Source organism: Mus pahari, chromosome 3 (assembly GCF_900095145.1).
Source record: "Mus pahari chromosome 3, PAHARI_EIJ_v1.1, whole genome shotgun sequence".
In the NCBI taxonomy this organism is placed as follows: Eukaryota; Metazoa; Chordata; class Mammalia; order Rodentia; family Muridae; genus Mus; species Mus pahari.
The window spans coordinates 116,526,144-116,540,677 of record NC_034592.1 but is presented as its reverse complement, the minus strand read 5'-3'; positions in this window follow the sequence as shown (position 1 = coordinate 116,540,677).

Genomic DNA, 14,534 nt, shown 5'->3' with positions numbered 1-14,534 from the left:
CATATTCTGTGTTTTGTAAGAGGAGGATCTATCCTGAAGCATTTTGGTTGCAATCCAATTTTCACACGAGTATAATACACTGAAATTACTAGTTGCTATACATCCTGTCTACCAGCCAACAAGATACTCGATGTTCTACAGAAACAGAAAGAAGTCTACCCAAAATCTTGTGTATCTTGGCATATCTTAGGCCACTTGATGGCTAACGGAAGCACATCACCTGCCTTTAATAACTTACTACTTTTAAAGAGGTTTAAATAGAGCCTTAAAAAGTAACCTCATGGTTGAATCTGAAGACAATTGCGGCTTCCCACTTCTTGTGCGTGTAATTCAGCAGAAATCCAATTGTTAAGGTGGCTTTCATCATGGCTGACATTTTTCTAATTTGTCTCATTTCTAAATTATCAGAGACTGGATCTTGGCTATGGAGAGGAAAATAAAACAATCTAATGACACCCTGGGTAGGTCGAGTGTCTTTTATCAATGCTCTCAAAACACCTGGCAAGCATTAATTACTTCTCCAAACATGCTGAGGGAGATATGGCTATGATCATTCCATCACGCTGATGAGGAAGCAGATGCTGGGTCAGGGATAGGTGACTTAAGATAAACTACTCGGCCTTGGTGAGCTCTGTACTCAAAGGGAAGAAAAATTACCAACTTCAAGGCAGCACATTTTGGCTGCTTGCCTACCTTGATTCGTCAGCTGTAGTTATCTTTGTTCTGACCCAACTATGACCATTTCTGTTTCTTCCTTGCCTGACCATTTTTACTCTCATCACCGGGAAGGATGGCTTCTATTTTAAGAAGACATTGTCTAAGCTGAGCTTTGCAAACTGGGATTCCTAGATACCAAATAAAAGGGGACCAAGAAAGAACGAGGTATCATACCTTGCTCAGGTCTCCAAAGGATTCATTTAAGTGATAGTTTGAGTTGTAAACTTGAGACTAGGTTGATCCTGCCTCAAATTTTCATGAGTTGTTCTATGAGAAGTCATTATCTGGTCCTAGGTTATTTCAATATGTTGGAACAGCTAAATTTTGCCTTTCTCAGTGGATATTCTATTCCCACAGTAGGCAAAGCACTGTATCACAGGAGAGGCTCATGATGTCCTGTCCCTTTTCTCCTTCAACTTTATTAATTCTCTCACTCTTTAAGAGTTTGTTATTAAAGTAGACAGTTGAAGAATGACATCAGAGACAGGACAAAGCTACATTACAAGTAGCCATGGAGCTAATCTTATCAAGAAAAATTCTAGAAGCTCCACTTTCTGTCAAGGTCCCTGAGAGGGAAACATGCCCCCTTCTAGTATTAATATATCAAATATTTAGCAAAACAAAAAGCCATTTCTAATTTTGGCTATTCCTGTTTTCTTTCTCTTTTCCCATTTGCCTTCTCCAATTAGGAAACAAGCAAACGATTAGGCCTTAGTAATGATGACCTCTGTGAAGTGAACTGTAGATCACAAAATAAAATCATAATAAGTTAGTTCCATGTCACGTCACTAGAGAGAAAGGTTACTCACAGCTGGGGAAAAAAATTCTTTTTTCCATTGACCCACTCAAAAGCAGCCATGATGTCACCAGGGCTGGCTATCTGGTGAGCTCCCCGGGAATAGCAGCCTCTGGAATTTAGCAATTAGAGGAAGGGGCCAGAGGAGGTTTTAAAATAGCCTTGGATGGTGGTCAGCCTAGTTTGCAGACCTGCTGGCTGTGTGTGAAGCCCATGGCCCGCTGGGAACTGCAGTGCCGATGTGTTTTAGCTTTCTATTTCAAGCCTGTGACTCACATTACAAATATTGACTTCTATTTCTCTATTAGCATCAGGTTTTTTTTTTTTCTTCTTGAATCCTCTGAATTGACTTTGACTATAACTTTGGTTAATATTAAACCTCTTGGGTCAACACATTTTTATAGCCATGAGCTGCTGCAACCACATGGAGTAGGGATTGGCAAGAGGTGCTTCACCCAAGAGCAGGACAGGGAGAAGTCTCTCCCGGCCCCACAGCCTGCCCACTCACTACCCCACACACTCTTGCTGTTCAGCCTTCCAAAGCAACAGTAGCATTGGGGAAAACCTTCCATTGGCTCCACACAGCCAAAGGAGGAAGGCCAGATTGTTCCCACTGAAGTGATCCAGGACTTGAAAAACATCACCTTTACAGATCCTAAATATCTTACCAAACAAGCCACCAATGAACCCACCCACAGCTTTCTCTGGATTCAGATGGCCAAGCACTCTGCCTGCTCATGGGGCATACAAGTCAACTGACATGTTAAGCAAATGTTCTCCCACCTTCTCTGGCTTCTTCTGTCACTGGTTCTGATATACTCATCTTTGTACCCTCTGTACACCTAGCACCTAGTCCCAGCCCATGAGAGCTACTGAGCAAACATTTGCTGAGCTGAATTCCATCTCAGGTTGGTTTGTTTCCTTTAGGCCCATGATTAATAGTCATATGAAGTAGTTAAAACAGCCATACGGCAAGTTGGCTGAGGCAATGTGTCTCAGGGAAACCCAAATGGACTTCGCTAATGTGCAGCATCTAAAAAGAAAGCACACGTTGCTATCCTTTTTCCTGCATGTGGGATAATGAACTAAATTATTTCCTGAATCAGAATAAACGAAAGTCAGTTACAGAAAGCAACTTAAGAGAAAATGTAAGTCAGACGAAACCATAAAGAAAAAACGAGAAGTAGCAAGGCAGCCTTGCTGTCTTCTAATGAAGTCTTGGGGAAACCACAACAGGACCCTGAGGCCGTGAGACGCAGCTTCCTTTCCTTTGTATGGTTTTTACTGTGCAGCTGTGAGGAGAAGAAGATGGAAAGGTAGGGAGAACTGAGAAGCAGGAAGGACGAGCATGTTTTAAAAGAAGGCAACACAAGCTCAGAGCGACTATCTCACCAGGCAGAGAAGCAAGCCCTCGACACTGTCAAATGACTTTGACCTTTCTCTGAGGCAGAACTGGAAATGACCAGATAGTGCCTTATCCCTTTGTTTACGGAGAAGGAAATGGAGGGCCACAGAGAAGGAAATGGAGGGCCAAGAAGGTTAGATCGTTTCCCTTCCTAAGGGGGTAGGTTCCTTAACAGAAAGCAGAATCTCTCTCAGGCATGGTGGTTTGGTATCCTAATCAAATTAGCTTGAAATCCTGTGCGGCTGATAGAGTTCCTTTCCAGTCACCAAGAGCTCATCACCCTCACAGCTCAGTGTTTGAGAATGCTTTGATAAATCCAAGGATGTAATATATTCTTTTAATTTGGAAGGATGGGAGAAGGGGAATGGGCGGACTGAATGACTCTAAGTTAGTTCATAGCATGCCATCAGCAATGTTAGAGGAGACGTCATATCTTTCAAAAGGTTGATGTTTCTCATTCATGTATTACTATCGAGGCCCAGTGCTAACTGTGGCTAGGGTTTGTTTCCTTGATCTGTAACTCATTCTGAGAGAACTGCTAACTAATTGATGGTGTGTGGACCTCTTTGGCAATGTGGTCCAAGTTTGTACAGGTGAGGCAAGACCTCTCCAAGTCCTGACTCTTCTCCCTGTCAGCTTCATGCTTTCACAATAATAATGGATGGTCAATGTGCAACTTGGGCCTTCCTCTAACTGTCTGTTGTCTACCTTGAGATGTAAACGCCTAATCAGCTTTAGAAAAATAAATAAATAAAATCAGAAAAAGAATACTCACCAGTCAATCTTTCTAGAAAGCCTATGAGGGCTGTGTCAGTTTCCACGTGGTGTTTACTAACAGTCAAACAAGAGATTCATGTTTCTGTTTGATCATGTCCCTGTGGCTGCCACAAGTCCGTATATTCCTGTTGCTAAAATTAATGGAAACAAAACTAAATTAATAAAAATATCGGTCAAAAGGAAGGAGTAAGACTTGTTCCATGACTCCTTTTCAATGTCAATTAGATAGGATGGCTTCTTCCACAGGAGAAACAGCTGGAGAAACGAAATAAAAATCTGACCAAGAGGAAAACAGATATTACAAAAATAAGTTCTTCCATTCATTTGTGCATTCTTACAAAGCACATTGATTGGTCCATCTTCCTCTTTCTATAAAGGCAGCTAAAGCACATTGATAATAGAGTAACTTTAGCCCTTTGGTGCTAGGGAGTGAACTCTGGGCCTTGTGCCTACTAAGCACACACTTAGCCTGAACTGCACCCCAGCCCACTTGTGACTATACCCCAGGCCACTTGTGATAGAGCTGAACAAATACTTGTGTGTTAGGAACCTAGTCTGAGGCGTGAACAACTCATCCATCAGAAAGAAGGGAGTCTACACCTTCTTTGCTCTAGGTCTTCCATGATTAGCACATTTTCTTGGTCCCTGATTTATAATATAGTTCCTAATGCCATGCCCACAGCAGGGTTTTCCATTTAAAAGTAAATCAATTGCAATAATTAATAGAAAAATCAATAGTTGTCATGAGCCTACTGTCAGCATTTTCTAAACATTGTTCTTTGATCTTGCAAATCATTCCAATGGGTATCAACCACTGGATTTTATCATTTCAAAAATGCAAATAGTCATAATATTCTCTAGACATCTATCCAAAGTAGAACGGGTGAGAGGTCAAAGTTTGAGAAAAAAAAATAAGCAAGTTTGAGTCCGTAGAAAAAGCAACTTGGTACTTAGCCCTTTGGATTTAAATGTACTTCACTTCTCAGAACACAAAGCAGATGGGAGGAGATGAGTTCATAGCATCACGCTGACCAACAGCTGCTGATACAGGCAGAGCAAAGGGCCCCAGTGTGGGCCCCAGTGGCCTTGTCCTCACAGTTGCTCTCCCTGTGGTTGAAATTTAGTGTATTCCACAGTTGTTGGATAAATGGAGGGAAGGCTGCTTCTTTCCTGCTAAAGGGATTTCTGGAACATTCCAAGCCTCTGCCCCTAATGACAGATGACCTTTGAGGAGCCAAAGAGCAGAGCCTCTCTCTGGGCTCAGGACATCTATCCATTAATGCCAGCACTTTCAAGGTTGTTGGAAAGCCTTGACAATTTTTTACTTACAAACAGTGCAATTAACCCCCAATCTATACAGAATTGAACTCTCAGCTTCCCTTTCCTGATTTCTTTCAGCTCACAAGACCCATAGGCCAAAAATACACCCTCCGTACCACCAACAAGGCCACAAAGCCCGTCATAGTGACTGACCTCTGAATGCCCTTCCCGTTTCTGCCCCGTTGCTATCAGAAGTTTCTTTCCTGTTGTGTTTTCTAGCTCCACAGTTAGCATAGGCAAAGTGTCCGGAGAGAAACTCTATCATATGGCTTCCTGTGAATTCCCACCTCACAAACTGAAAGGCCTCCCTGCCTCAGTTGGTGCCATCTTACACCCTGCACTTAAGCCTCTGCAGGAGATTCAACCTTTCTTTCCAAGGCTTCAGGGCAGCTGCTCAAATCCCAATATATCCGGGGTCTCTAGCCTTGTTCCACTTTTCGTTACATACACACGTACTTCATCTAAAGGAGGGGCTGTCACCCTGTGGACCTCGACCCCTTTGGGGGTCAAATAGCAGTTATCCTGTATATGAGACACTTACGTTACAATTCATAAGTAGAAAATTTACAGTTATGAAATGGCAACAAAAATAATTTTATGGTTGGGGGTCACCCCAACATGAAGAAGTGTTGGGTCTCAGCATTAGGTGGGTGGAGAACCGCTGATCTCTGTGCTGTGTCTAACTCTAACTCGGTGACCATCCATGGAAATTCATCCAATTAAGCATCTGTGCTAATGTAACTCTTGTGTTGGGAAAAGACATGCTTTGAGAGGCTCCTCGAGACCCACACAAGGAGCAAATCCAGCAGCCCGAAAAGCCTGGGTTCAGGCCTGTTAGGAGCGCCTCCTAGTGATACCAGCAGGTAGACTGGCTTGTGTGAGCTCTGATTCTCTATCCTTATATCTCAGCCCGTCCCTGCTGCCTTCTGCTCTGCCGCCTGGCCTTTCTGTGGCCCTCCAGAAGGACTCGATAAACCATTGACCTCAATTATTAAGTGTGGGGCAGTGACAATATTAAACCTGACTCTTGGTTCCCTGTTGAGCTATCATGTGTCTTTCAGTAACATGGCAGAAACCTTTTCCTCACCTCCTGCCCTTCCTTTTACCCTGCAGCATGTCCTGAGCCCTCTCAAGCAACCCTAGAAATTCAATCCCAGTCTCTCAGGACTGAAGTGGTTGGACACCTGTGCCAGGGGCTTGCAGGTCACCACTTCATCAACATGTTCTTTCCTTCCTGAGCGATCTGATGGTCACCCCTGGCCAACAGGATTGTTCTGTCTGGATCTGTCACTAATTATTTCTGATTCCTGGGAAGCAGAGTCAGTCACAGCTCCCCTTAGGAAGTTGAGATATCTCCAGCAAAGGATTTTTTTTTAAATGTTGCCTTGTTGGGGGGGGGGAGGATTTGAATATGATAAGAAACCTCTTCCTTCTAACCAGAAGAGTCTGAAATATCTAGGATACCTGGTTCTCCTTGAGACAGCCAAAAGGATGCAGAGAAGAAACTCCACCAGCAATTAGTCATATGAGCAGATCTTTCATAGAGCTACTTTCATTGAATTGAAATATTCCCTTCTGGAGGGAAAAGGGAGACTCCTGTGATGAAGAATACTCACAAACTAGGGAAGGTCAGAAAGTTTCAAGATTCACAATACCCTCCTCAAGAGTATGGAGAAAAATTGTGGAGGTGAAATTCTTCAGTGGAGTATAAGCTGCCTGTGAGGCACCCACCATCCTGTGAATAATCTCAATAAACTCAGGGCTCACCAAGTCACACTTGGATGGAATTGTTCCTTTGGGGTGTCAGTGGTGCTCTCCCTGGAGAGAATAGATATTTGCTGGGAGAAGCCACGCACTATGATTTTATGTGTATAGTTAGCCAGCATCACATGACATGTATGCCCTCCATGTTATTCTCATTCTAGAGATGAAAAGAAAAGGCAGAGGCAGGGTTATTGCTAAATGCTCGCATCTAACCTTCCAGGCAAAAAGAAGCAAGCAGCCTTGTGACCAAATGTAAAACTTCACTACGTCTAAGAGATTTTAAGTTGCCAATAGTCAATGAGCATAGAACTGAAGGGAGAACACGGGATCTTTTATCAAAAACGAAAATAAAAAAACCTGCCTGTACTGGGTTGGAAGGTGGCCACATCCTCTATGTCAAAAGGCATGTGTCTTCTACAGCTGAATTCTAAACACAGGACCGACTGGCTTCAAAGCCTACACTTTTAACCATTAATAATGCATTCCCTCTGCCGTATAAAGGGGGTCTCCTCTGATTAGCAGGTTGTTTGGAATGTATACCTTAATTTATCAGGCATTTTCACAGTTTATCTTAGTGTGCTTCTGTTTTTGATTTGGGGTTTTGTTTGTTTGGTTGTTGTTGTTGTTGTTGCTTTGGTTTGTTTTTTTGACCCAGAACAAATGACCTTTCAGGTAGGTCAGAAAAAAAATCATTTTTTCCCCTGCATCTTCCCTAACCCCTGCATGCTGTAGGCACCCAGCGGTCTCAGTAGAATTTGACTGAGTTTAATAGATTTATACTAAAGAGACAAAAGATGCTCTTGAGAGAAGTACCAGGAAGACTAAGTAAGGCTCAGTGTTTGGGGGATGAGACCAGTCAAAATGGGAGTAGGGAAGAGAATCCTTCAAAGAATGACCACTGCTAGAGATGGCTGCTTGTAGCAAACACTTGCATTTTTGCCTTTTCTCTTGGGCTGGTCTCAGTGCCCCAAACCCTCAAGTGCAGTTGGGGCACCCACCCCACCTATTAAGAACTCGTTTCCCTTCTTTGATGCATTAGGCTGCTGATGAGTCACTCTGGTTCGGCTTTCAAGTAACAGGTGGGAATGGGAGAGGCAGGGCAGCCTTTACAGATCAATTACTGCAGCTGCTTGAGGTAAGAACCCAAGAGAGCTGAGATCTCACCATTTTGCATCTAGATCAAGGGACCAATTCTTAAAATGAATACTTCAAGACGCTGCCATGGTGCCAGACTGGATTTCTTTGGAAATAGAGAATGATGATCGGGAGCAACTGTAATATGTCCCATTTATTTAAGGCATTAAGTACAGTGAGATTGCATCCCTGAAATGATGGCTGATTAAAAAAAAATGCCTTCAGCAAAGTATGGTGTCTATGTCTGAAGTCCCAGAACTAGGGAGGGACCCTGTCTCCCCAAAACAAACAAACTCAACCAAACCCAAAACCTTCCCCTGGGTCACATGGGGCACATTTGCATACACAGGGTAATTTGACCCACATTTGACCCTGGCAAGATAGTTTTTAATTTACTATTTTCAAAGTAAGAGATCTTCCGTGCACTTTCTGTCTCAACAAGAAGGGCTAGTGTTATCTGACCTTTCAATGAAAAGGCATTAACAGACATATTAACCATCCAGAGGGAGGAAGGGGGACAGAAAGCCAAGGAGCATGAACTACCAGGACCAGCAGTGATGGGGAGATTTTTTTACTCTTCCCAACAATGGCAGTGATGTGCACCTCTGGCAGAGGCACAGGAATTCAGAAGGAACCACATCCATGTGAGGAAGTCACTGGTTATTGACCACATGGCCATTGTCAAAGATCCTGATTCCTGTCAAACCTGAAATTCCCATGAGAGAATGTGGGGCACAAATACCCAAGTCCTGTTGTCAGTGGCCAGAAGTTAGCTCTGACGTAAAGTAGGGCAAAGACAGGCAGAGGGCATGGGAGAGGAACACAGAGATTGGTCTTTTCCGAACTCTCATGGAGACTACTTGGTAGACTTTGGAGAAAACACAAGCCTTGTGGTACAGAAGAAAGAGACAGAGACCAGAATCTGGGTGGCCTTGAACAAGCCACTTTGATCCCCTTGGTCAGGATCTTTCACCACTGAAATGGGATATAAGACTTAAATAATCAGGAGAATCTTCCACTTAAATACTTAGAATTTTAAATTTTTATTTAAAATGTTTTTATACAAAATGTTTCCATCATATTTCCCCATTCCCCAAACCCTTCTAGATCTTCCTTTTTCCCTACTCACCCAACTTCTTTCTTTCTTTATCTTCCTTTCTAAAACAAAAACAAAAAACAAATCAGGAAAAAAAAGAAAATCAAAACAGACAAACTAAAACAAGAAAAAAATCAATTATACAAAAAATTTAAAACAAAAAATAGTACAATAGTAAACACACGCACACATGGAGTCTGCTTGGTATTGGTCAGCTACTCCTAGGTCATGGGCCCTATCCAGGAGTATGATTGGTATTTCTAGTGACACTCCACTTGGGGAAAAATAAAAACTAATTTTCACTTTTCCAGCAGGTGTCAATTCCAAATAGCTTCTTGGTTAGGCATAGAAATATATCCAGTTTTCCTTCCCAGTGCTGGGATTCTGTCTGATACGAACCTGTGCAAGTCCTGTGTGTGCTGTCACAGTCTCTGTGAGTTCACATGCACATCAGTTCTGTTGGGTTTGTAAGACACAATTTTCTTGGAGTCATCTACCACCTCTGGCTTTTATATTCTTTCCTTCTCTTCTCCCACATATATCCCTGAGCCCTGAGGAGCAAGGTTTGATAAAGACATCAGATTTAGAGCTGAGTGCTCCAAAATCTCTTATCTGTGCATATTTTCTAGTTACAAATCTCTCTGTTAATTACCATCTATTGCAAGAAGAAACTTCTGATGAGGGCTGATCTATGGGTATGGCAGAGTCATTAAGAATCATTTTATTCTATTTTCCTTTAGCAGACTAATAATAGTAGCTTTACCGCTAGGCCTATAACTTATCTAGTCTTGGGTTCTTGGCCACTTTAGCAGTATCCTGTATGGGTTAAGTCTCGTGGATTTTTGCCTTAAGCCCAATAAAAAGGTGGTTGGGTATATAACATTTGTGTCATGATTACACCAGTATATCTTGAAGGAAAATCTGTGTTGTAAGTTGTAGGGCTTATAGCTGGGTGAAATTGATGATTATGCTTCTCCTCCTGCATCCTAAAAAATGTCTTCCAGCATCATGAACACTAGTCAATACAGGTGAAATTTCTATTTAGGTACCAGCTCAATTTCTCTCTGTTTGATGGCATAAGTGAGTGGTATCTTCAGCAACTGAGTCTTAGCATCAGATGGATGACTATAACCAGCAAACTGTAAGACGTGACCCATTCTAAAACCTGGAGTTTTTAACCTGGCACCATAAGGTGTCTACTGAGGTAGACACCTCAGTGCTGCCTCGCTTGTTTTATAGTGACTGCATTTAAATCCCTTTCATATACATTTTAGGAAATTTCAATAGTAGCAAGTTTCCATCTGGTTTTCAAAATCCCGCTAACATTCGTTATTCCTCTCTATACTCCCTCCCTTACCATGCTTTCCCAGTGTCTTCCTCATGTAATCTTCCTATTCTAGTTTTCCCTTTATCTCTTTATAATACTATCTCTAGTTCACCTTCCTTGTAAGACCCTTTCTTTTCCCCTGGCCCCTTACTAACTACATAACCTCTGTGGTTATTCTCAATGAAACATACATATCTAAAGCTTAAAAACAAACATCCAGACATAAGAAAAAAATAGTTAATGTTTGTCTTTGGGAATCTGGGTTATATCACTTAAGACAATTTTTTCTAGGTTCATTAATCATGTGCAAATTTCATACTTCCATTTTTTCTTAGCAGCTATATTATATTCTTTTGTATAAATATACCAAATATCTATTATCTATTCATCAGTTAATGGGCATCTAGGTTGTTTCTAATTAATGGTTATTACGAATGCAAAAGCAATAAACATAGTTTAGCAAGTGTATCTGAAGCAAGATGTAGAATTGTTTGAATTTTTCCCCAAAGTGATATAGCTGGATCTTGTGAAAGATCTTGTCAACTTTCTGCTTTTTTAGTAATCTCCACACTAAAGTTCATAAGGGCTATGACAGTTTTAATTTCCCAGCTAGATGCAGGAAAGACATGTGACAAAAATCCAACATCCCTTCATGATAAAAGGAAGCGGAGACTAGTGATGCAAAGGACACATCCCAGCATAATAAAGGAAATGTATAACAAGCCCATAACTACATAATCTCAAATGGACAGAAGCTCAGAACATTTCTACCATTGTTAGCAACAAGACAAGGTTTTCCACTCTCTCCATACATAATTAATGTAATACTTGAAGTCTTAGCTAGAGCAATAAGATAACTGAAGGAGATCAGGAGGATTCAAATGGGAATAGAAGAAGACATAGTAGCCTTATTTGCAGATGACTTGATTTTATACACAAAGGACACCATCAGGAATCTTTTATAGCTGAGAAATACTTTCAGCAAAATATTAGAATATAAAACCAACACATAAATATCAGTAGCTTTCCTATTTACAAATCACAAACATACTGAGAAAGAAAGTGGGGATACAGTACATTTCAAAATAAGATTTAAACATATCTTGAGATAACTCTAACCAAGCAAGTGAAAGACTTATATAACAAAATCTTTAAGATTGAAGCAGACATAAGAAAATAGAAGGATCTCCCATGCTTGTGGATCAGTAGGTTAAAATTGTCAAAACAGCCATTCTAACAGTCAATCTACAAATTCAATTCAAGCTCCTTCAAAATTCCAACACGATTATTCACAAAACTGGAAAAAAATCTTCAGCTAATATGGAAACACAAAAACCCCCAGGATATTTAAAATAATCCTGAATAATAAAAGAACCATCCCAGATTTCAGGTTGTATTACAGAGCTATAGTAATACAAACATCATGGTACTGACATTAAAAACAGACACTTTGATCAATAGAATATACTTGAGGAATGCACATAGGCTCACATACTTACAGATATGTGATTTTCTTTTTACAAAGAAGAAAAAAATACACAACAAAACAAAACAAAACAAAACAAAAAGGATCACATCTTCAGTCAGTGGTGCTGGTCAAACTGAAGGGCTGCATATAGAAGAATGAAAATAGACACATATTTATCATCCTGAACAAAGCTTAACTCCAGATGGATGAAAGACCTCAACAGAAGACCACATATCTTGGAATTTGACTGAAGAGAAAGTATGGAATAGACTTGAACTCATTTGCACATGAGTGAGCTTTCTCAATGGAACAGAGAGAGCATAGGCACTAAACAGATCAACAGTTCATAAATGGGACCTCGTAGAACTAAATAGCTTCTGGAAGGTAAAGAGCAGAAGCATTTGATCAAAGACTGAAGCATTTTTATACCAATTATACATCTTATAGAGGGTTAGTATATAGACTATCTGAAGAACCAAAAGGTTGAACATAAAAAAAAATAACCAATAAAAATGGGGAAGGAAACTAAACAGAGATTTCCTAAAAGATGAAACACAAATGTTTGAGAAACACTTAAAATTTTCCAACATCCTTAAATACTTACAGTTTTTATCTTCTCCCAAATGGCATACATATAGAATATCTGTAAAAATTGAAATCAGCCTCTCTCTCTTTTCTCTTTAACATAAAATAGAACATACTATGCATGAAGCAACAAACTGAGCCAGAGTGCCTGTTTCTAAGTCACCCTGTAGTAGCATAAGAAAAAGAGCACATGATGGAAAGAGAATCCCTCTTATCTAGGACCTACTTCCAAATAGCTCAGGGTGTGTGTGTGTGTGGGGGGGTGTCTCAGGTGGCAGAGACATCATTTCAGTATCTAAGCAGGGTACAGGACTGAGGAGGGAACACATGGCTGGAAGCTTATGTCATGCTGATGGGAAATATTCAAGTGTCTTAGGGTTGTTATTGCTATGATGAGATACCAGGACCAAAAGCAAGTTGAGGAAAGTTTTTATTTGGTTTACACTTCCATGTTGTAGTCTATTACTACAGGAAGTCATGGAAGGGACACAGCAGGGCTGGAACCTGGGAGCAGGAGCTGATGCCTAGGCCATACAGGGAAGCGAGTTATTGGTTTGTTCCTGGTGGTTTGCTCAGCCTGCATTCTTTTATAACCCAGAATTACCAGCCTATGGATGACACAACCTGTTAACACTAATGAAAAAAAAAAATGACTTACAGCCAGTCCTAAGGAGGCATTTTCTCAACTGAGGTTCCCTCCTTTCAGATAACTCTAATTTGTGTCAAGTTGACATTAGATTAGCCAGCACACCAAGGATCTGGATAAATAAATTCCCCATACCCGTATACATGTACATGTATGAATAAGACATGTATCACATGCACAAATAAAACCTAAAAGCACATATATTGGACACATTTACATCCATATATACAAATAAACATATGTACATAAGCAAACACATACATTCATACTTATGACATATATACATCCATGGGACATTCAGTAAACCTGTGTAACAGTCTCAACATGTCTCTCTATGCCGTGCTGTAATTTCCTAATTTTTAAAAGGCAAATTGTGTCTTACAGAAGCCTTGAGGAATGCCCAAACCCTAAAACTTCTGCCATTGTTTAGCCACTTGGGCAATGCAAGGCAACATACATTGCCAACAAACCCCCTATAATACACGCAGAGGAAGTTTTTTAGAAAAGCAATAAAAGCCTATTAAGGAAAAGATTCTTTTGGGCAAGAGAATAGAATCTCTGACCTGTCTGGGGACCTAACAATCTTGTTGGGCCAATCATGTGGCCAAGGGCTATCCACCCCTAGGTTGGCTTACCTTAAGTCAATGATGATTCACTAAAGAAGATACTATACTTTTCCTTCCCAGAATTCTTGCCTCTAGAGAAGACCCTATAAGCTGACGTGAGGTTGCTGCAATGTTTGTTGGATCTGTTCACCTTTGGGGGTAATATATAATCTTTCCTTTTTTTTTTCCCCGTCTCTTTCTTTTGAATACTAACCAGAAGCTAAGAATGTTCTTCTATGTATCTGTCTGGCACCAGGTGATGGACCCCCACGCTAGTAACTCATAACGTACGGCTTGTCTACCTTTTCTCTTTTTTCTCCTCTTTTCTCCTTTGTCAGCTGCTGAAATTAATAGCTTTTCGACATGGGGTGTTTTTCTTTTCAAACTTTAGTAAAATTGTCTGTGAGCATCCATTTGAGTAATTTCTTAAACTCTTTCATTAATGAGTCTAAGAAGACCAAGAAAGACCATTGATTTCCCTAGTCAATCTGTGTCTATTCATGATCTAAAATGAGAGTGTTAATTACAGAATGTATGTAGATGACAGTAATGGTGACTGGCATTTGGAATATGATGGGATCTTTTCCCATATGCTTTCTTGTTAAGACAATTGTTATCCTTACAATCACCTTCTGTAAGAGTAGCAGTTAAAAGACGATGCCATTGAACTGAATTGCTTCTTACACACAAGCAACCATGTCCCTGAATACTCTTCCTTACAGAACCACCATGACTCTTATCCTCCTGAAATTACCCACAGGGAATTCCTAATTCAGGAAAGGTTCCCTGCAATTGGGCTCTGCCAGAGAGTTCTTCTTCTTCTTCTTTTTTTTTTTTTCAATTTTTTATTAGATATTTTCTTCATTTACATTTCAAATGCTATCCCGAAAGTCC